Genomic DNA, 23,954 nt, shown 5'->3' with positions numbered 1-23,954 from the left:
TAGAATTCTAAATTCTGTTCTCACTTACTTATAGCATGCAAGGAGCATCTGGAGATAGTTGCCAGGTAATAACTGACTTCAAAAGTCTATTGCTCATATCTATAAAATTGGATTCTATTTTTTTTAATGACACAGATTATTTCTTCAATGAGAGTCTCAGTTTATAAGTTGATTAGCAGCATAAAGAAAATTGAAGACTATAAATGACCATATATTCAATCAACAGCATTACATTTAAGATTTTTAGAGTAACGTACCTTATTTCACATATATTCAAGACAATTAGGGTGGTTATCATGCTATCCCTATCACAAACATATCGAAAAGCATCCTATTTATGCCAGAGACCATTAGTACTCACAAAATATTCATGTGTTCCCTTATATTTCTCAATTTTTCTTGAAGTTCATTGCCAGGCCAATGGCTCTAACCAATAGCATGTTGGTAGAAGTGATGGAAGCAAACTTCCTGGCCTAACCCTTAAAAACATCCTACAGGATGTCACCTTTACTGTGGTAAGCCATTGAGATTTCATGAATTGGATCATTGCAGTAGGTAGCACTAGTTCAATACCTTCCTATTTTCCAGAAGATTAAAGTTCCCACCAATCCGTACATCTATCAAATAGCAACTTCCTTCCACATTAAACTCTGCTTCTACTCCTTTTCTCTTTCTCCCAAGAGGACAGACACTGAAAATATGATTGTGCTTCATATAACAATGCAGATATGAGAGTCTAAGATATTTTAATTGTCCGTTTCATTTCATCAAATTAAACCCTAATATATTCATAAGTAATCCTCTATTGTGATTTAAGGCAGACATAGTGAAAATGATTTTATTTCACAAATTTCTTTAAAAGTATCTAAAGAATTTTGCATGCAACATACTATTGAAATGGCTAATACTTTAAGTTACCTACTACTCATTTTTTGACCTTTTTTTTTAAAGATTTATTTATTTATTCATGAGAGACACAGACTGAGAGAGAAAGGCAGAGACACAGGCAGAGGGAGAAGCAGGCTCCCCACAGGGGTCCTGATGTGGGACTCGATCCCGGATCCCAGGATCAGAACCTGAGCCAAAGGCAGGTGCCCAACCGCTGAGCCACCCAGGCGTCCCTCATTTTTTTTTTAACTTTTTATCTTAAAATGATTGTAGATTCATGAGAAGTTACAAAAATAGTTTATAGAAGTAGAACATAGAGGGGCGCCTGGATGGCTTAGTGGGTTAAGCATCCAGCTCTTGGTTTAAGCTCAGATCGTGATCTCAGATCATGAGATCCAGCCCACATCAGGCTCTGTGCTCAGGGTGGAGTCTCCTTGGGATTCTTTCTCTCTTCTTCTCCCTCCCCCTGTGCCTCTCACCCTGCTCATGCTCTCTCACTCTCTCTCTCTAAAATAGGTAAATAAAATCTTTTTTTAAAAAAAAGGTAGTAATACATAGAGTTCCTTGAAACCTTTCCCCAGGCTCCCCCAATGGTGACATCTTATATAACTGTAGTACATTATCAAAATCAGGAAATTTATGTTGGAGTAATATTAGACTAAAAATTACACCACAGAATTTACCCAGTTTGCATTTTTGATGTATTTTTAAATTTTTGATGTGGTTTTCAATGCATTCATGTGTGCATGTGCATATGTATGTGCTTCTGTGTAACTTGGTCCCATCTAAAGACTCATGTAACCACAACCACCATTAGGAACAGACCTGTTCCATCCCCACAGAAGAACTCACTCATGCCACTCCTTTATGTTTGCACTCACTTCATCTCAATCCTGTCCCTGTCCCCTAGCAACTGCTGTTCTCTATCTCTATAGTGTTATCATTTCTTTTTTTTTTAAGATTCTATTTATTTATTTATGAGAGACACAGAGAGAGAGATAGAGACATAGGCAGAGAGAGAAGCAGTCTCCTGTCAGGGAGCCCAATGTAGGACTTGATCCCCGAACCCGGGATCATGCCCTGAGCCTAAGGCTGATACTCAACCGCTGAGCCACCCAGGCATCCCTATAGTTTTATCATTTCAACAATGTTAAACAAATGCAATCATACAGTATGTCACCTTGAAACTGGATTTTATTTTAACTAAGCATAATACTCTTCAGATACATTGGAGTTGTGTATATCAGTAGTTTGTCCCTTTTAATCGTTGAGTAGTATTCCATTACACGGTATACCAAATCTGTTCAACCATTCGCCCACTGAAGGACATTTGGGTTGTTTTCAGTTTGGGACTATTAAAAATAATGCTGCTGTAAATATGCATGTGTTGGTTTTTGCCATAAGATAGATTTTTATTTCTCTGGCATAAATGCCAAAAATGCAATTCCTAAGGCTTCTGCTAAATACATGTTTAGTTTTATAGGAAATCATCAGACTATTTTCCAGAATGGCTGTATCAATTTACATTTCTATCAGTAATGTATGCCTGAATCGGTTTCTCCATGTCCTTGTCAGCATTTGATATTGTCATTAGTTTTAATTTTAACTGTTCTAATAGGTGTGTGGTGAGATCTCATTGTGGTTTTAATTTGCATTTCCCTAAAGGCTAATGATGTTGAACAACTTTTCACGTGTATGTTTATTGGCCTTTCATATTTTCTCTTTGCTGAAATTTCTGCTTATGTCTTTTGTCCATTTTTTAATTGGATTGTTTGGTTTTTTACTTTTGAGTTTTGAGAGTTCTTTATATACTCTAGATCCAAGTTCTTTGTTGGATATACGCTTTGCAAATATTTTCTCCTGCTACTCCTATTAGTAATCCTTTAAAAAGTATATCAAAGAACAGCTAAAGTTCTCATAACTTCAGATGAGTTTGAACGAAGACGTTGAAAAATTGGGGATACTTTAGGAGACTGTCATTAATAGTCATTTCCCAACTTTTTCTGAAATGATGAGAAATTATTATTGCCTTTTGGGTAGCAGATGCATGAAGGTTATTGAGACCCAGTGGGGCAAAGTTACATTTTAGTGCACCTACAGCAGATTGATTAATTCTCATTACCCTAAATTGAAGACGGGAGGATAAGAACATTGAAGTGATTTACTAAGAAGTTTATCAAGCATATGCCAATATAATTAATTTTTTAATCCAACAAGAAAATAGGTGTCAATAAATAAGTCATTAATAAGCTAAAGGGACTTATTTCCAGGGTATTGAAATTGAAAGAGAAGCTTATTTAAAGATTAAGAAAGACATCAAGGAATACATTTCAGAAAGATTAACAAGTACTGTTAATGAGCTAAGTATTTGTCTCTAAATAAGAGAAAGGCCTAGAGACAAGAAAAACTAGGAGAAAGAAAAACATTTTATTAACAAACAGAAAACCATAGTGCAATAGTCTAACTAAATATTAAGAACAATTACCATTATAACTAAGTTTTTAAAAATGTGATAAGAAATGCAAGTCATCTTAATAAGAGTGAGAAATGAATATTTGCTTACCACCTGAGAAAACAAAATAACCTTCCAGGGTAGTTTCAAAAATAAAACACTTTAGTAATTAAAATAAAATTGGAATTAGAATTAATGGATTAGATTCTGTATACATGCAGATAAAGCAGTAATATAATCAAGCATAATGATGAAAATGGAATAAAATGTTATTGGTAAGACCTTGCTTCACATTACCAAATTCTAGAAAAACACCGGGCAATCAAGAAAATAACGTTTAATAGATATTGTCACTTTGTATTAATGAGAATATTAATATAGTTTTTAAAACTCTACTAAAACCATCTGCTAACTTGTCTAACCTGGACTACATAGAAAGCTATGAGTTCTGAAAAATCTCATTTCAAATGACAACTCTACTTAAAAACATGGTCCTACAGAATGATCTCTATGTTGAGGAGAACACCAGATACAAAACTTGATCTAGCTTCTTACCTCCAGAGCATAAAATGAAAAGGCATTTTATATATTTACATACTAATGACAAGAAAACATTGCATGACTCATCATGTCTGCTGCTAGATTTAGATACAGTGAAAGCTAGAGCTTCTAATTCCACATCTGGGAATTGGAGGTGGTAAAAAGAAAAAAAAAAGTTATCAATTAATATCTGAACCCCCTAACTTTTTCTTATCGTCCAAAACCATTCTCCCTTCTTAGCACCACGTGTCCATCAACAGCATACACTACTCTCACTTAACCCAGGTTGGAGAACTTTCGTCTTTCTTCCACTTTAATTATTGAGTCAGGTGTGCTCTCAGAATTTACATATGGGAAAGGGTTTATTCTTTTACTGAGGCCTGGATACCAGGGTTTTTGAAACTTTGATGAATAGAAGCCAAAAACTGTCATTCCAAAACCTCAAGGTCTTCGTGAACCTCCTGAGTGGTGAAAATAGACGCGTACCTGTGGGACACAATTTCTCTGGGAGAAGTCAACAGAATGGGTCCTTTAATTACACAAATGTAAATAATTGATCCGTTGATTCTGAGGGAAACTCTAAAGTCACCATTGACCTGTTTTATGTTTTAGAAAAGGTGTTTTTAGACACGCTGAGTGTGTTGTTGAAAAATGCAAATAGGACTCTGCCTACAAGCTGGCTGCCCTTGTTTGGGTAGGAGAGAAAAGAGGCAGGTAAAGGGCCAGAGAAGATATTAGTTCAGTTTCTGCATGATGGATGCAGTGCACTGGATTTCAAATTATTCCTTGTTACTGTGGACGGGTTTTTTGCTTGCTTGTTTTGTGTTACGGTTGTTTCACTGCCTTTTTACAATGAGTAGAGATCTGACATTGAAAAGCTTGCCAGAAAAACTTGCAGACTTTGTCTTCAATTTACATTGGAGGAGAGGTTGTAAAAAGGAGCTATGCTGGACTGTTGTTAGCTCTCACGCTGTGGTTTTTCAGAAGGCAATGGAGCCAAAATGCACAGATGTTGGCCTGCTGGGCACTCTCCTACAAGACCTTGCCTGGTTTCCTCTGAAGGGAGAGGACATTCCCATATATCCAATCATGTTGACTCAGAAAAAAGTTTGAGGAGCAAATCTCCCTCTCTGAGTGGGATGGTAATTGGGCTCAGGCTCAAAGCAGCTTGCTCAGAGCCGTGGAAGGGGAACCGGTGGTGTCAGGTGAGGAGTTCAGCCCAGAGGCCAAATTGGGACAGTGAGTTGTGCCAGTCAAGTTCCACAGTCAGTCGGACATTAATTCTCATGGTGTTTTCTCCCATTATCCCTGAACTGTCAGTAAAATCTTAATAGAATTCATGGTCTGGTGTCAATTCTGTATAGACAGTTTGGTAAAGATCCTAACTTAATGAGGAATGATGGGATGAAAGAAAAAGGAGGGCCAGAACAGTGAAGCCTTTGTTCCAGGCTTTAAGAGCGGGTTAGAGCTTCAGGAGGTAATAGGTAGAGGCCCTGGTGGGGCTGTTTGACAAAGAGCCTGGAGAAGAAGAGGTAGGGAGGTGAACCACCCCACATACAGAAGGTACGACCTCCAGAAGAAAAAAGAAAAAAAAAAAAAAGAGGGCGGTGAGAGGATCTGACACCCAAAAATCACAGCAGCTGCTCACTCAACATCAATGACCATTTACACTCAAATAGGAAATTCAAAAGCTGAAAGTGCAAGAAGCAATAGAATGGCTTTTGATGTCATCCCTTCTCTTTCTGTTCCAAGCACCATCATCACTAAGGCTCCAGAGACCAGATTTCTTCACTCACCTCCTGACCAGAAGTCAGAAGCCCCGGGAATCTCTCTGTCGTATGGCCTGAACAACACCATGAGCTTAACCTTCACAAAATGTTGACTTCCTCACAGGGCTCCTCTGCCCACACGAATGATATGCAATGGCACAAAATTCCATATCCCGGGCAGCAACAATGACACCAAGGACAAGAGGCAGGGAGAAAAGACTTTCAAAGAACAAGAAAGAATTCACCCAATACCTGGGCAGAGACCCTCACATGAGAGGGAGAGAATAGGGCTAGCCCTCACATACCTCGGTCCAGTGACGCCCGCAGGAAGGAAAGCCAGGACAAGAGCCCCCGTCAGTGAAGAGCGTGGAGACGTACAGGGGAGGGCTGTGCTGGGACCCACCAGGCAAGCCCACCTGCTTACCGCTGCCCTAGCTGAGAAGCAGGCCTCGGGGCCCTACACACCCCCTTGGAGGGACACAACACAAGAAAGTGCTCTTGGGATATGAGAGACAAGAAAACACAGGGTTTGAGGAACAAGAAGGAGAGAGAAAACTGTTGTAAGGATTAGGGCTGTCATGCACCAAAAAGCCAGGCAGGCCTCTTCTGTGGGGGACTGTGTGCCCACAGGGTGACTAGGTCCTTTGAGGGAAGCTTGGAGACAGGCGTTAACTGCTAAACTCCAACCGCTCCTTATCAGAAGCCCACAGGCATCCGCTGAAACATCTCAAGGTGGGATTTGTGGTTGGGATAAAAATAGCTTATGCGAGCGTTTTTTCTCTAGGAATCGTTGCTCACAAATAAACCTAGATTGCAGCTCTCCCAGAAGCTCCTTCACCCTGCCCTGCACACAACACTCACCAAAACTGTCCATTTTTCTGGTCAGTGACCAGTGACTGGTGAAGGCCCCATATCAATCTCCTTTTTCCCCTAATAACTTGAGTCTCTTCATGTGAGAGAGAAAGAGAGAGGAGCAGATACTCAGAAAGAGAGTGAGGAGAGAGAGTGATATGCAGAGACAGAGGAGGGAAGGGGAGAACACATGAACAAGTTAGTAAGTTCACAAGGGATTTACCGAGCACCTACTAGGCCCCAAGCACTCTTGTAGGTGTGCAGAAAGGGCAGTAAACCAGACAGAAGCAACTCACGTTGTAGAATTTGTGCAAAGGCATTCTTGGGTTCCCACCCCATGCTTACCACCATGGTATAAGCTCTGTGCGTTCTCTCTCTAAGCTCCAAAGAAATGGTGATGAAACAAGAAGCTAGAAGTAGAGAGATGAGACTGCCCTCAAGACAGAGGTAGAAATGGAGAAGATTGATGCAAAATTATCTGCTGAGAGAACCCAATTTTCTATACTTATTCACTTCAGACTCCATTCTGGAATCAGATGAGCTTCCAAAAACCTCAGCCAAGTAAAGCAAAAGAGTTCCAAGGATAAATAAAGGAAAAAGTTTCTAAGTTTTGCCCAGCACTTAGGCCATGCTAGAGTGGGACGGACTTGGCTGGATACTCCTGGTTATTTATAGAGCAAGCGAACACTAAAACATGCTGCAATTGCAGATGGCTGGGCCAGACGATCTGTCACAGTCCCTTCCAACTCCATTTATTTTGTGATTTTTCATTTTTGCCCTAGTACCTATCACAGGGCTAACGAGTGAACCATTATTAGGCGGGAGAAAAGAGGCCAAACAAAAGATCTGGGTGTTTGTATGGCAAAACCAATTAAATAATATAAGGGGGGGGGTGTTTCTAATGTGAAAAAACCTAATCAATGAGGGTATCTTCCAGTGACTCGTGTTTAGGGTGATTTCCTATACCTGCAGGTGGTAAAGAGCCTGAGAGGCCATCAGAAGAGCCCGCTCATTTTAGAGTCAAAGCTGCTGCGGCCAGGGTAGTGACATGCCTGCGCAGGTCATCTGCTCCTTGCCCAGATGGCTTACAGCCAAATCACAGTTCAAGTCGTTTTGCTAGAAATTGCCATCCCAGTTAAAGAACTCCGAAATAAGTCCCATCCCAGGAAAAGTTACAATAGATACATTTGCTACATTTGATACGCTAACGTGTGCGATTTGTGATTACGATGTAATTTTTTATATATATTCATATAAAAGTTAATGATTATCTATAGAAACAAGTTCTCCTAACTCAAAAGCTATCCTCAGAAGCTATTTAACTCTTTTACAATAAGAACATCACACTAAAGTAAATTATAGCCTCAGTGGTACATTACATTATGTCTTATTTAAATAATTTCCAAAGAGACCTAACTTAAATTTGGTGTTTGACTCATATCTGGGTTCCCCCTGGGATTTTGAAGAATCACCTGGCAATGAAATATTGTAGGTAGAAACCGTTACTTATCTGCATAAACATTAGGCAAATACTTTATTTGAGGTACTACAGGACTCGTTTGTTCTTTTTTTTTTTTTTTCCAGGCTACTTTGTTTTTCATAGGACTATGAGATTTCTAGTCAAGAAATATTTTAATGGGTTTCAAGAATAGGATGAAAACATCAAGATGTTTGACCTATATCTAGAGTGAAAAAATCATAAAGATGCTTGGTGAGAATTCTAGTTTATCAATGGTTGTTTCCCATGACAGTATCTCCACTTGCAAATTACTGAATCAGTCCAATGGCTGGTTGTCCAAGATTTGAATATATTAACTTTAGACTTTATTCTTGCTATTGAGCAAAACAATATTCCACTCACCCCATAAAAAAATATTGTCAAAGATCTTCCAGAATGAGACTAGAAAGAGAGGTTTTCTCCATTTCTCCAGTAGCCTCTGCCAAATGGTAAATCGAAAACAATTTAACAGCCAGTCTGATGTCCTTCATTCAAAAGAAATAATGGATTAGGCGAGTACCTTGCCTCACAAGCTGTGGAGCACTGTTCCCAAGGGATTTGGCACAAGAGCCAGTTTCCTAGGGCCTTAGTAGAGGCTATGCAGAGATGGGGCATGCTTGGGTTAGGTTGTACATTTGACTTTACTGAGAAAGATCGAGGAAATATGTACCGATCCCAGAATTTGCTTGGCATTTAGGGACTGGGTGTACCTATTTACTGGTTAGAACACTTACAGAAACTAGGAAGTTCGATCTGCTGATGTGGCACCCCAATCAAGAGCAGTTCCACCTTGGGCCTAGAAGTCACTTCAGTGTCTCTTTTTCTGTTCATCTTTATTAGCTATCATCCCCCTGGCTCACATTTTGTTCATCCAATACAAAAAGCAGAAGAAAAGGCTCATGATCAGCCTATGGCAAACCTATTATTACCTATCTAGGAAGCAACAGTCCTTAATCAGGAGGAGAATCAACTGCACAAAGCCTCTTCCTGAAAGCTTTATGAGAGAAAGCTTTCTTTCATTACCGTGATAGAAGAACTTTGTATTGGGTAGAACTGTAAAGAAATTAACATTTATGGATTATATACAATTAACCAAGTACTTGGATTACTTATCCCATTTAGTCTTTACAAAAATCCTTTAAAGGTGCCCATTTGGGGAAAAAAAAAATACTCACAAGCCCATATTTGTGAATAGCCCAAGGTCACAGATACTAAAAGCTATGGCTAGAAACTCATTTCTCTCTTCCCTCAAATTTGTGCCCCTAGCATCACCTGGAGGTTTTCCTTGTTGAGTAACGTGAAAGTATTGGAACAAACCTTTCAGAATAAGAGAAGGGAACTTATTTCAATATAAGAAAAGAGATTGTGAATGAAAAGAAATATAAGTCCTTTTGTTGTAATCATGTGTTAGTTTTAGCATGATTTACTCAAGAATCTTGAGGATTCTGTGTTCCTGCATCAACAGAAATCATTAAAGAACATCCCTGATGGTTGCTTTTGCCTCCGGTTCTAAAACCTATTGTTTGTCATTGGAGCACACCAGTATTTGTTGCCAGTTCTCTGGAGGCCCTAAGAGTTGTGTGAGGATGTCCTCTAAAGATATTTTACTCAACAGGAACTGAACACCTAACAAAACAACAATAACTTGTGATTTATGGGTGTTTCTAACTGATGGGAAGTGTGTTGACATCCACACGGGCTCGGAGACGGAGGGAATTGTACAAGATCTGTCATAGGGTTATACACACGATTTTAAGCACTTGTGATGAGAGGGATTTTCTCCAAATACGATGCACCCAAGAAAGACAAAAATCTATCGGGCTTTTTGGTTGCTTTAAATAATCCTATTTAGCATTCCTTCAAGATAAGTTATCACTGAAAAGAGTCACCACTTCTTAGAAATTACAGTACGTAATGAATGTATTCATGGGACTTCAGGAAAGTTGTGAAATCAATCAGAGCAGACCAATACCATGGGCGGCGAGGGGGGGGGGGGGGCGGGGGGGGGTTCCCGTAGGGGAGGAAAGGCTTTCCCTCCACCCTCCTATGTTCCATAACCATGTCTATGAAATAAACTGACAACAAGCAGATTAACAGGAGAAAAGATGCACACATTCATTCATTCATGTCTAATACTGTGTGCATGGGAGCATCACTGGGAAGAAAGTGCCTACCTGAAAAAGTGATAAGATTTGAGAGCTTATACTTTGCCTTAAGTGGAGATGTAAGCCACTTAAGGGGGAGTAAACTGTTTTTAGGAAAGATGAATGGGGGCAGCGCCAGTGGTTCAGCGGTTTAGTGCCACCTTCAGCCCAGGGCCTGATCCTGGGGTGCCAGGATCGAGTCCCACGTTGGGCTCCCTGCATGAAGCCTGCTTCTCCCTCTGCCTGTGTGTGTGTCTCTCTCTGTCTCTCATGAATAAATAAATGCAATATTAAAAAAAAAAAAAAAAAAAGGAAAGCTGAATGGGCCCAAAAGGAACAGATGGGAAGTATGGTAGCTTGTATCAGAGTTTGTCGGTTTATCACAAAGAAGTCAAAACGGTGTAATTTCTAGTCTCCTCTCTGTGGTAAGAGTCAATCTTTGCTTCTTGATGGAATTCCCAGAGAGAGGATTTAGGACAATTTTGGAGGATCTGTCTTTAGGCAGATTAGTGGAATTCAGAGAAAGCCTCACCTGCCTTTTGCTGTTGTTAGAGTGCCTTTGGCTCAAAATAATCCTTAGGCCCAAGATTTTAGAGTGGCGTACTCTGCCCCCCTTCACTTACATAATTAGTTTGTTGGATGGTGCAATGTCAAGTTGATTAAAATGGAAGCTTCGTTTCTCAAAATATCTTTCTCTGTATGGTTCTAGGTTGGAGGTGGCCAAAACAAAGGAGTTTTGTATGAAAATTTGAGATGCAGACGTGAAACAGTCAACATCGTCAGATGTGTTCATCATCAGATGTGGTCATGGTCATGTGACCATGGTCATGGTCAGTGCCCCATGGGTCCCAGACCTCCCTCAGTCTCCTGTGTTCTGCATCAAGCTCTTCTTCTTGATGGCTGGCCTTGCTAACGGCAGCCCCCAGCCCATCACCAGACATGAAGCTGGGGACCCTGGAGCCTGGAGCTTTTCAGAGGCCTCTCCAAGAGCTCCTGCAGTGCAAGAGCCTGATGTGGAAGCTCTGGTTTGTCCATCCATGCCAGTGTTCCAGGCAGGCTAGGAACTCCTCCCTGATCTGACTCCTACTCCCAGATCTTCATTTCCCCAGCTTTTCTCACAGCTGTGTAAGGACTTATTCCTATAATGTAGTCTTTATTCCATACTATACAGAGTGACTCTGCCTTTCCAAATGAATTTTGATTAGTAACAGTTACACATATCATATACACACATATATATTGAATAATTACTAATTCTTATATGTATAATATAGCTCCTTATATATAATAAATATTACATATATTTCTTATATATAATTTAGTCATTTCTTATATATAATACATATAATTTCTTACATATAATATAGTTCTTATATATAAGTTCCTGAGTCATTTGCTATATCCTCAATATCTCGTACAATACCTAACAACAAAATATGTGCTCAATATTTGCCTAATGCAAATGAATGGCAAACTAGTTTTTAGATCATTTACAAGTATTTTTCTACCCAGTGGAAGTCAGTGCTCAGTAATTCTGGGAAATTACATCAAACATCGAAAGTGTCTTAAATTCAATTTTCAGATGTAGAACTAAATATAATATGTGTCTTCAAAATAATAATCAGAGATGATAGATTCCAGACCTGATCGACTGTATTGTTTTGTGCAATACCATGTCAACTCTTTATATATATATATATATATAAATTTATTTTTTATTGGTGTTCAACTTGCCAACATATAGAATAACACCCAGTGCTCATCCCATCAAGTGTCCCCCTCAGTGCCCATCATCCAGTCACCCCCACCCCCCGCCCACCTCCCCTTCCCCTACCCCTAGTTCGTTTCCCAGAGTTAGGTGTCTCTCATTTTCTGTCTCCTTCTCTGATATTTCCCACTCATTTTTTCTCCTTTCCCCTTTATTCCCTTTCACTATTTTTTATATTCCCCAAATGAATGAGACCATATAATGTTTATACCATGTCAACTCTTACACTTCTCTGTAAAGCAGGACATTTCCAGTGTGTGACTGTTAAGTGACACCTCACCACAACCCCATTTCTGTCTTATGTATATGAGGCTGTCATGCTGCATCCCAATACGTTTATCCTTTGGAAGTAGGCTAGGAAAATGTCAGATACCTGTGAGTAGAGAAAGTCCGCCTACAGAAGTAAAATGTCTCCAAAGAGGAAAGTAGGCCCAATGAGGCTGACTCATGGAGGCTGCAGGAAGAGCAAGTCTGGCACTTTCTCTCTTAGGCTTGGATTTTGAGGAAAGTGGATATCCACATAGTCAAGGATGAGTAAGGCAGGTTCCAACACCTGGAAGAAGGCCAGAAACGAGAAAAGATCTATATGTTAGAACGCAGGATAGTAAGCAAGCCATGTATTGTAATCAAGATTATCCAATTGGTATCATTTTGTATTGATGAGTCCTGGAGTAGTACTAGGAAGGCAGATACTGTGTCTATTTTGTTCACTAATAGATCTCTAACCCTAGCACAAACACTGGCACCAATAAGTATTTGTTAAATGATACAAATATTTGTAGACAAATCTTTTCTTATGGCATCACCAAAGTCTTATTTAAACAGGACAGTCTTGCCTAGCTATGCTGTGAAGACAAAGAAAATAGCTCTGAATCCACATTTGGTCTAGAGCATTAATGCTGCCCACCCCTCAGCCCTGAGCCACTTAGGGTGGTCAGCATAGCAATCAGGAGCAAGTACTCCCAAAAAAAAGATGGGTTCAGGTGAAAAGTCCAGGCATTTCCTCCCATGAGGACATTCTCCTTCTCCAGTGAATTTTAAAGATTCCAATTTTTCTACTAGTGTAGAAAAGTCATTCATTAAAAATCTATCGTATCAGGTATTGTAAAGTTACCTATGTTTCGTTTCAATCTGCTGCAGTTTATCAGAACTCAAGTAAGTGCATCCCGCCCCTCCCCAGGAGAACAGAAAGTCATTTAATTTCTCCTCCTAATATTTGGGTTTTCCCTGACCCCAGGGGACCAGAGGACGCCTTTTCAGTTTGAGGGCTGAAAAGGAGACATCAGGCAGGTCCTGTGTAGGCATTCCTGGTTTCCAGGGTCCACTCAAGAGTTCTCAAACTGGTGGCCCAAAGACATGTTTTGTTTTGTTTGACACGTCTTCAGTGTTCTAAGATCTGTGAGTTAGTTGCAGTGGAGAGAAACAAACAGGATTATCCAATGTAGGACAGCAGAGCTCAAGTTCTTAGCAATGAGCTGACAAGCACCTGGCGAGCCCCACATTCCATGAAATGAGGGGTTGCTTCTCCCAGGAGGCCAAATCCAACTTCTTGTGACTTTGGCAGGTAGCAGCAGGCATTGCCAAACAACTCTCTGTATAACTGGGGTTTACGCTTGGTGAATAAGAGTTTACTCTTGATAAGCTGAGGTTGGCTGCTTGATGCCTAAACTCAAAACATTATCCCCTACCCTCGAGTGATCTCACACTTGGCATTATTTGAAGGTAAGATATCAGGTGTGCACAGCACTTCCCAGGAAAGCTGCAAGTGCAGCAGTTTTACCAGACTCCAGCCTGCTCCCCTGTGTGGCGGTGAAAGGACAGAAGACTAAACTCCTATTCTTCTCCACGCTCAGCTTTGTAAACCAGCTCCCCTAAAAAGCTTATTTTTTAATCCCCTCCATGTGACACTGTAGTATTTGTCTTCATACCTTGTCATAGCTCCCCAGAGCCAGCATTTAAAAATTGAGAGGTTTTACATGAAAATCTGGATGCCAGTGTATCTTAAAATTGCCTGCATTCCCAAATGACAGCAAACAGCTAAAGCAGAGAAGCTGGTCCTCACTATTTCTTGAATTCAGACTTTAGCCGTCATTTAGTGTCATATTTGCCTGGGATTTACCTGACTGTGAAATAAGAGGAATATGAAACACTTCTCGACTCCAGCTCTACCCTATACTTACCCCCATACACTCATGTGATACACCTATCTGGCCCTTGCAGAGATGTATCACAACTCATCTAAGTGGATCCAAGTCCACTAAGAGATTGATTAAAGATTGTCAAAAGGGGGAAGTAGAGGAGACCTTGTGTTTCAAGTGTACATGAAGGACCACCATGGGAGAACTAGGAGAAGGCTCATGGTTTCCAGGAGAAGGACCTCTGAGCTGTGGGAAGAAACACTTGCATGTAGTGTGCCAACCTGCCCTGAGCAGCAAGTCCAGAGAGGCAGTGGAGGACTCCCCCCTCACCCCCACAGGGCATCATTTGGAGCCAGAAGTGACGGCCAGAGGACATCTTGTCAGAACCACAGAGGTTGCTCTGTATGTAATCCAAAATAATAAACCTCCAAAATGGACTAATATTGGGTTTCCTACCCACAGTTGTGAAGCTTCAATAATATCTAATCATGATTCAAGTCCAGAGAGGCAGTGGAGGACTCCCCCCTCACCCCCACAGGGCATCATTTGGAGCCAGAAGTGACGGCCAGAGGACATCTTGTCAGAACCACAGAGGTTGCTCTGTATGTAATCCAAAATAATAAACCTCCAAAATGGACTAATATTGGGTTTCCTACCCACAGTTGTGAAGCTTCAATAATATCTAATCATGATTCAGATGAAAGAAGACTTGTATGCTCCGATCCTTGGCCCCGATGGCTCCTCTTTGCCCCTCCAGAGCCACTCTCCTTCCTTCATTGTCTTGTCTCTGCTTCTACACAGCTGCCTTGAGGATGGCATCAATAGGCTGCCAAGTCCTCTGGCTTCAAGTTGAGTCTGGTTAATAGGAAGTTAACCAGGGAGTTCTGTGAAGAAGAGTAGAGGCTCCCTCTCTGCAAGATTACCTCAAGCTGGATATGCCCCACAAAAGTTACTGCCTCTCCCCAGGAAGCCAAAGCAACACCATTCTCTTCAAGTTCTGCAGCCTGAGGGTTGGAACACCTCTGCTTCTGCTAGTACCAGGTTTCTTCACCATTCCTTGTGGTTCTTCTATACCAGACCTTTCTAAATAGAGCTCTCACTGAGTAAACCTATTTCAAGTGTGCCATCTTGTTTCTGCTGGGACCCTGTCTGATACAATGCCAAAGTAAAATGGGACGGTTCCCACCTGTCACACCAAGAAAAGTGGCATTCTGGAGTAGCAGTGACAGGATCAGAGCCCTCCTACCAAATGAGATCCCTTCTGGATCCAGAACACAACTTGCTTCCCCTGACATAACCAAGAGTACACACTTGCTTACAGTGGAAAAAAATATTCCACAAGTTAAAGTACAGTCAAAGCTGCCCCCATTATGTTTAAGCATCTGAAATACCAAATTCCATTCTAGATATGGGTGTGCCTACTGAAAGGCTTCTGCATAGCAGTTGTGTGCTTAAGATGAAACATGAGCTTGGAGGCTCTGTCCTTGGTGCACAGACCTCTTATCCCACCAGATGCTGCACCCCTTGTAACCCTTGAGCAAGGCCTGCTGAAATGTGGACAAGGCAGGGTCCCCATGGGATCTTCCAGGATGCACCTGGAAGAGAGAAGCAAGAGAAGGGATAGTTCCCTGTTCATGAACTGAAATACTTGAGAAGTTTCCAGGAACCCTTCTAGCTTTATGCTCAGAATATGGTTATGGTACAGGAGGAGCCAAACCCAGCCTTCCATCTGGATCCCTTCCCTCCAGAATGCTGCTTCTAAGCCATGGCTTTACAGCTGTCCTTGCTCTGCCATACAGATACCATCAGCTCCTCTCATTGATCATGGAAGTCTTTGAGGCTTGGTCAGCTAGAGTGGGGAAATGTTCATTAAATAGTTTAGGGCCACTGAAGAAGTTGAAACTGTAATTGTAGGAGGTGCTCACTTTGTGTGAAGGTTTGAGAAAAAGCTAGTGTAAGAAGAGAAGTCACATGGAGGTCAAAAGCCCGGTTGCCATAAAAATAGAAAGTAGAACATCTGAGTTATCTCACTGCTAGTGTATGCATTAGGCATTCTTCAGGACTACAGGCCAGGGGCTAGTGCTCAGGGATAATATGTGGGCTTAGACTGTAGCATCTCCCATAGGACCTTCCAAAATTTAGAGAGGACTTGCAGTCACTTTCACTCATGAGATAATCCAACAGACTATGGAGTTAGTTCTCACTGGCCCAGCCCTCTGGCTCCAAACTTCACACAGAATTCACATTTTCCCATAATTTAAATATATGCAACTTAGTGTGGAAATACTAATAACATATTTGTGCTGTGGTTAAATGATTAGAGAACTCAACTTATGTGTCATTTAAGATAAATCTTCCCGGAGTTACTTCGCGGGCTAGGATGGGGGTCAAGTCAGGCACTTCGTCCTCACTTGGGAGAGGTATTTGCCATTGTTCCCCATTGGTTGAGCATTGCCCCCCAGGAACTACTGACTCCCAAAACTCCCACTTCAGGGCTCCCTTCCGTGTCTCATGCTGTGTCATTGGAGAAGCCCTCGGCCCAAAAGTAAAAGTCACACAATGTATGCTTAGGGCATAATACTGTCAGCACAATGTGAGTCGATGCCTATACAGATCATAGTTCGTTCCTTTAGCTACAGGTAAATCAAAAGTGGGTCCAAAAGGATGAGAAGCAAAGCACAAGAGGTATCAGGCACACAAGGTGTCTCAGGAAATCCAGTCTGTAATTGTAAGGATGCTTAGCGAATGTAGAATGAGAAGGAAAAGACCCAAATATTCTTGTAGTATATTTGGTGCTTGAAGAATCCGATTTGCTTTGGTATAGCATACATCTTTCCAAAAACCAGAATATGTTTGTCCATAAAATATAGTTTTTTCTCTACTGATTGCTAGATAATCACACATGTTGGCTATATTGAGTCTACTTTTTCCATATCCTTGTTTCTTGCATTATTTATTGATTTTTTTAAGAGGTGATACATTCAAAGATCAAAAAAGTCTAACAGCAGCTGTTTTAGAAAACTGTTCAGCAGTATGTACCAAACTGAACATACACATCTCCCATGACCCAGCAGTTCCTCCCCTAGATGCATTCCTGGCAGGAATGTATGCATGTATGACCAAAAGACACTGGTGAGAATATTTATCATAGCACGATTCATAAGAGCTTTGTCAGATGCTGGCTCCCCCAAAACATCTCCACATAATTCGTTGGTAAAACAAAATTGAGCTCCTCTACAGCTGTGTACGTTGTGGGCAATGGATAGTAATGCAAATTATTCTTGTTTAATCATACACCAATGAATTTTGTAAGGTGAAGATGGAATTGATCATAGCCCCATGGAAATTGGCTAATTTTGCATCTATTAGCTAATTCATTTCAACATTCCCAATTACCTATACAAGTGTCCGTTCTCTGGATTCTCTTTGAACTGTTCTGGGTTTTTTATTTTTGGTTTTCTGGGTTTTTAAAAAAAAAATATTTTACTAGTTCCCTGATTAATGAATGAGTTAAAATCATTGACCCATATGTGTTTTCTATTTGCGTGAGAGTCATGATTTTACCTCTTTTTAAAGATGAATTTTTAACAGGAGTGAGCAGTCACGATAGTGGGAGCAGATAATGACTGGAGGGCACCTGAGGCAAATAAGCTTCCTGGCGTCATGGGCACTGGTGAGGTGGTGCTATGTTCTATTTCTAGATATGGTTGCTGACTCCACAGAGGAACACTTGGAGCTGTAGACGAAAGCTCTTTGCAATTTTCTGAATGTATGTTATACTTAAATGAAAAACTCATTTTAAAATTTTAAAAATACAATTAAATAAACAGCCAAAAGGTATACAGTGAAATCCCTCTCCAGCTAACCACCTCCTATCTCAGCACCAGCCACTGTTGTTCATTTGTTGTTTTACTGATCATTCCAAATGTTTTTTTTTTTTTTAAGCATATAGGAGCGAATAGGATACAGACTCCTTTTTGCCCAAAAGATAGCATAAAAGATACAATATACACACTGTCCTGAGTCTTTTATTTTTCTCTTCACAATGAATCGTGGAGATCTCTTCTTATCAGTGCATGGACCTCCTCCACTCTTTATTACAGCTCCATTGTATTTCATTAAATGGATGTGCCATACTTTATTTACCCAGCCCTTTCTATTGATGGGCATTTGGGTTGTTTCTAATCTTTTGCCTCACAGAAATATATCAAGCTCCCAAATAATAAGAAGAAAAAGACAGGAAGGGAGAAAGGAGAGAGGCATGGAAATCGACGTGGGAAGGTGTTGTCAGTGGCATAAAGGCCCTGAACACGCGTGGGGGTGGGAACGTCTGAGATGAGGGTCGGTAGCTGTGACACCGCACATCAACTCTTTTCCTTTAGAATTTTGCCTTCCTCCAGCCTTGACATTTTTCTTTAAGTGGTTACCTATTTTAACAAAGGGAAGTCAACAAACACTGCCTTTTCTCCAGTACGGCTGGATAGTATGCATATATTGGACGTATAGGAGTCTTTATAATGATTCAAATGCTGGGGTCTCCCTCAACTCAGAAAAAAAACAAGAAGAGCTGATTTCAAACAGCTAGTATTTTCTTTCCAGGAATGAAATGCCAATAGTCTCCAGGTTCCCACTTACCTTGGAGCAAAGAGAATCAGGTTGCTAGGTGGGCCTTCAGGGGCTGTGACTCCCAAAGTCACTGCCCAGCAGCATGACAAGCCCAATTTGTAATTCTCCTTTATTTTCCATCCCAGAGGGATGGAAAGGCCCAGCTGCCTCTTTCTAACAAAAATTTATTTTATCAAGCAAGCACCATGTTCTTTCAGCTCTGGAGAAGCCCAGTATGAACTGGAAAAGACAAAACGATTGTTCTCATTTGCACAACTGCTTGGAAAGAAAATGAGATTACTGGCATCAAGGGAAAATTTAAATTTTTCCCCAGGCAAGAAGAATTGACTTCCTGTGCTCCAGGATGAAGGTAGTAGAGAATTTATTGCTCGACCTAGCTGAAAGAAAATAAGGAGCCTCGTAAACCCAGGCAATTTAAACACACACATGCACCCAGAAATTCTCTGTGCTATGATTTATGCAAATGTGTTAATTCATAATTAAAAGGTAATTGAGATCATTTTAATGGCCTTTTCTTCCTTTTAGACTGCCTCAGTGGCAGACCCCTGTCACATCAATTTGGGGTGTTAATATATCAATTCCAATGATTTTATTGTCTTAAAAATAATTTAGCTGCTGCAGAGGCTGCCTTAGGGAGTTCAGTCTCCAAGGAGGAAGCTATCTAACAGCCAGTCGTTCTGATCTCCCAGTTATTGACATGCAGAAAAAGAAACATTCACTTTTAATAATAAGGCTCTCTTTCATGCAAAGATAGTAGAGGATTTCTGAGAATAAATAATTCATGCTTCTCCAAGCTCCCTGAGAATAAATTTGTTCCTTTTCTGTTTTGTTTTTCTCCAAGATATGACATCTTAGGAAGAAGGGGCTAGGGGGAAAGAAAGCACTTTCTGCTTCTGTGGATATAACACACTGAGTATTTCATTCCCTAGTGCAACAAAACCTCAAGATCAACAGACAAGAGCTGAAAACCTTTTCCCACCAGACAGACACAGTGCCATCTAAATGTTCTCTCAAAAGATAGCATCTCATAAACAGTCTCAACAAAGGGATGTCAGTTTTCCCTTTACTGTGCACGTGCACATCATTTAAAAAAAAAAAAAAACTAATAATCACAACCAAATCCAGCATGAAATTAATTGCATTTAATTGATCACATGACTAGCTAGTTACAACTCTTGCTGTATTTTGAAAAAGTTCTACATACTTTCCATATTTGATTTCATTTGTCATTAAAAGAAAAAAAGACGGCAGTTTTCTAATATACTGTCTACCAGTGGTTCTCAAACTTAGCGTATTTTTTTTTTATTTTATTTTTTTAAACTTAGCGTATTTTAAAATCACCAAAGAAATTTGACTAAATACAGATTCCTCAGCATTGCCCCTCAAAATTCCTATTCGCTTTGTCTGGCATAGAGTCCAGGAAATTTCTGATCTTCCTATACCATGGTTTGAGAAAACACTACACTATAATTCTAATAAAATATAATTTGGCTGAATATCTGCTTTAGCCTGAATGTTTGCATCTCCCAAATTTCATATGTTGAAGCCCATATGTGATGGTATTTGGAGGTGGAGACTTTGGGAGGTAAGTGGGTCATAAAGGTAGATCTCCCCAAAATGGGATTAGTGTTCTTACGAGAGAAGAAAGACAACTAGCTTAGATGTTAAGACTCAAACCAGAAAGAGGGCCTTCATTAAGAACCGAACCATGCTGGCACCCTAATCTTGAACTTCCAGACTCTAGAACTGTAGGAAACAAATGCTTCTCTTTAAACTAGCCACTCTATGTTATTCTGTTATAGCAGCCCAAATTAACGAAGACAAAATACAAATATCCCCCCTGGCATGATTCCTTTGATTGTTCCCTGAGATTGACTATTGATCTCTACATGCCCCTGAAAAGTCTACTCTTTTGAAAGAAATTGCATATTTGGATTATCTGAATGATGCTATGGAGCCTTAATTCATGGTGGAACCGAAGCAGGAATAGAGGAATGTCATAAAATCCAGATTCCTAGGATATTGGTTAAGAAATTGAGGGTAATGAGTTTGTTGAAAAACTATGCACTCTTTACTAAGAAAAAAGGCACATCCACACAAATTTTATACCATTTGGGTAGTTTTACAGACCTCAGGGTAGAGATTTCCATCCTAAACTAGGTCATAAATATAAGGGCCAATGTTTATTTGAGTTTAAGAATGTGAAGACAATATGTTCTATGACAAGGTGGTGGTGACAGCTGAAATGTGTGGTTGAAATGTAAGACAGGTCTTCTGATTCCAAGAAATAAAAAAAAAAATTGTTAACAAAACACCACTTCCAAACTTTCAAAGGTAAAATAAAGTTTAGCAGCCAACCAGTTCACACAGTCTATAAAAATAGCCAAAGCAGGTAATTTTAAGTGCTAAAGTACAAGAATTAAAAAGAAAAATGTTAGGAGTAGAATAAAAGAAGGTGAAATGTTTTTTCTTCCTCAAACCTGAAAGTCTTTAATTTTGCTTTGGCTCTATATAAACGAAGTAAGACATTCTGTTTAGTAAAACTAAAAAATAGTCTCTGTGACTATTTCCACCGTGCCCCTCCCCCCGCTAGGATATCATATATAGTAATTCAGCAGAAAGAAAGAAAGAACACTAGCAAGGTCCAAACAGTACCAGAAATTCCATGAAGATATTAAATTTGCTCATCACATTTTATCTATCTGATTGCACAATTAAAGGAGTGCTGAGATCATGTCTAAAAAGCAAAGTGAGCCTCACTAAAAGAAAGGTATTATATTAATGCAAAGTATTGCTTCATCATCTTAAACCTGAATATCATTGCCATCTATTTATTTCATACGAGTTCTAGAAGAATTAAATAAACTGAGATTTAAAAAACACTTTGTCTATATGATATAACTTATTACATAGATAGCTAATAGCAAATGGATTGCATTGGGTATGACTCCTAGAGTATGTTATAACAAAAGACTTTTAAAGGGCCTGGAGAAGAGAAACTGAAGTTGTTAGGACTATAAAAGAAAGGAGAAGAGAAGGCAGAGACAGAAGGACTATTCATCTGTAGTACTCAGTTGCCTCTTGCTGTGTAAGAAACTACTGCAAAACGTTGTAGCAGCTTAAAGTTAGCTATTTGCTTATGATTCTGTGGGTCAGCAGTTGGGAATGGATTCAGCTGGAAAAATTTCATCTCTACTCCAGGTGATGTTCATGGTGCTCATTCACATGTCTGGGATCTCAGCTGGGACAAGCAGGATGGCTAAGATGTTTGAGGTATCTGGGTCTCTCTCCACGTGGTCGCTCGGCCTCCAAGAAACAGAGTTCCAAGAGGACTATTAAAAAACCTTGAAAGTCTTATAAGGTGTTGGCTCAGATCTCACATAATATCACATCTGCTTTATGATAACCTGAGTCACAAGACAGCCCAGACACAAACAATGGGAAAATGGACTCGACCTCTTGATGGAGGAAGTTGCAAGATATTTGTGGCCATTCTCATCTACCAAAGATGCTTTTCTGTAAAACTGTACTACGTGTAACACAAAAGTATTTTTGTAGAGAAGAGGGTGCACTTCATTAAGACTATCAACCTGATGGGACACCTGGGTGGCTCAGTGGTTGGGCATCTGCCCTGGGCTCAGGGCATGATCCCGGGTCGAGGGATTGAGTCCCGCATCAGGATCCCTGTGATGAACCTGCTTTTCCATCTTTCTATGTCTCTGCCTCTCTCTCTGTGTCTCTCATGAATAAATAAATAAATCTTAAAAAATATATACTGCCGACCTGAACACCAAAGAGTGGTTAGTGGATGAATGTAGATGGTAAATATTTGTTGAGCTGTTAGGGATGGGAGGTGCAGAAAGATAGATGGAATCCTTAATAAAGTATGTGTCCCTCAAGTGAATTATTTTGATAAGCAGAACCAAAAGTATAAGAAACTGCTATCTCTATTTTTAATGACTACCGTAAGTTGGTGGATTAACAAATATGATGCCAATGGTAACACTAAGATATAATGGTTTTGTAATTCAGCACTGAGAACATGATATAATGAACACATGTTAACCATACCTAACTGTTAAATAACCTGTTACTCACATAGATTTTTTTTAAGTAGGTAGGATAAAATAATTTCAACAGGATCAAGTGAGTTGTGATGTAGCATAAAAAAATCTTGCCAGATGCTTTTTTCTCTACCTCACTGTTATAAAAAGAAGTACAGAAACAAGCAGAAAGAAAACTTTATCACACTTGGAGTTAGAAAAAGGGCATTCTAGTCCTATCCTGCCAGGAACTTGCAGTCTGCATATTAAGTAGAGGTTTCTCTAAGTGATCAGAGTGGTGGTAGATGATTTGTACAGTTTTGTAAGTTATAATATTATTATATAAACACACATACACACACAGATATACATAAATGCAAATGTGAATGCTGACAGAGAAAGAATTCACAAAAACCAATAGTGCCTTGGAGAAGAGCACAATTAAAGAATTTAATTTTTGTTATTTCTCTTGGCCTTTTATTCTCAAAGTTAATTATTCAAGAAATAATATATCCGTAAATCTTTCATTTTATTTTAGCAAAAACCTTTGATATTCCATTTATGCTGAACATGATAGACTTCTTTTTGAAGAGTCCTTCTCAGCATGTATTAAAAAAGACAATAATTCTAATTTTGTCCCACTCTGCATATATCATAAAAATAAAATTATAGAATCCTAGAATCTAGGATCTAATACTATTTGAATTTTTAGTCATGAAACATATGTTACTATAGCTTACATTCATGTTTTATTTCCAAAGATTTTTAAACCATTGCCTACATTGTTTATTTATATGTGGCATACCTCTATGAAAGTTGAAGGCTGATATGATTGTACCAATTTTTCAAATAAAAAAAACTGACTAATAAATTGATGATAGCAAGAAGGTATCAACAAGTGTTTTAACAGATGACAGATTAACAGATATGAGCCCAGGTAATGGAAAACTTAATCATTCAAAATATGTCCTGAAAAAGGAGGTAAAACTTTTCCAGTTCTAGAACTGTACTTTGTATGTTGACAAGCTTTTTTTTTTTTAAGATTTTATTTATTTGTTCATGAGAGAGAGAGAAAGAGACAGACAGAGGGAGAAGCAGGCTCCATGCAGGGAACCTGATGTGGGACTCGATCCTGGGACTCCAGGATTATGCCTTGAGCTGAAGGCAGACACTCAACCACTGAGCCACCCAGGCATCCCTGTTGACAAGCTCTAAATCAAATATAATTAACAGAGA

At 39.7% G+C, this 23,954-nt stretch overlaps 1 long non-coding RNA gene across 3 annotated transcripts in view; it reads right to left on the bottom strand.

Annotated features, from left to right (window-relative positions):
* LOC111091096 overlaps positions 1–23,954 on the bottom strand; it is a 151,432-nt gene that overhangs the window by 84,145 nt on the left and 43,333 nt on the right. For all 3 annotated transcript variants that reach the window (XR_005373891.1, XR_005373893.1, XR_005373892.1), the window contains exon 2: positions 12,285–12,464. This is a non-coding gene — a long non-coding RNA (uncharacterized LOC111091096). The remainder of the gene's footprint in view (positions 1–12,284; positions 12,465–23,954) is intronic.

This window comes from Canis lupus, chromosome 19 (genome assembly GCF_011100685.1).
Source record: "Canis lupus familiaris isolate Mischka breed German Shepherd chromosome 19, alternate assembly UU_Cfam_GSD_1.0, whole genome shotgun sequence".
NCBI lineage: Eukaryota > Metazoa > Chordata > Mammalia > Carnivora > Canidae > Canis > Canis lupus.
The sequence above is the reverse complement of the archived record's forward strand: the minus strand, read 5'-3'. Positions and strand labels throughout refer to the sequence as shown.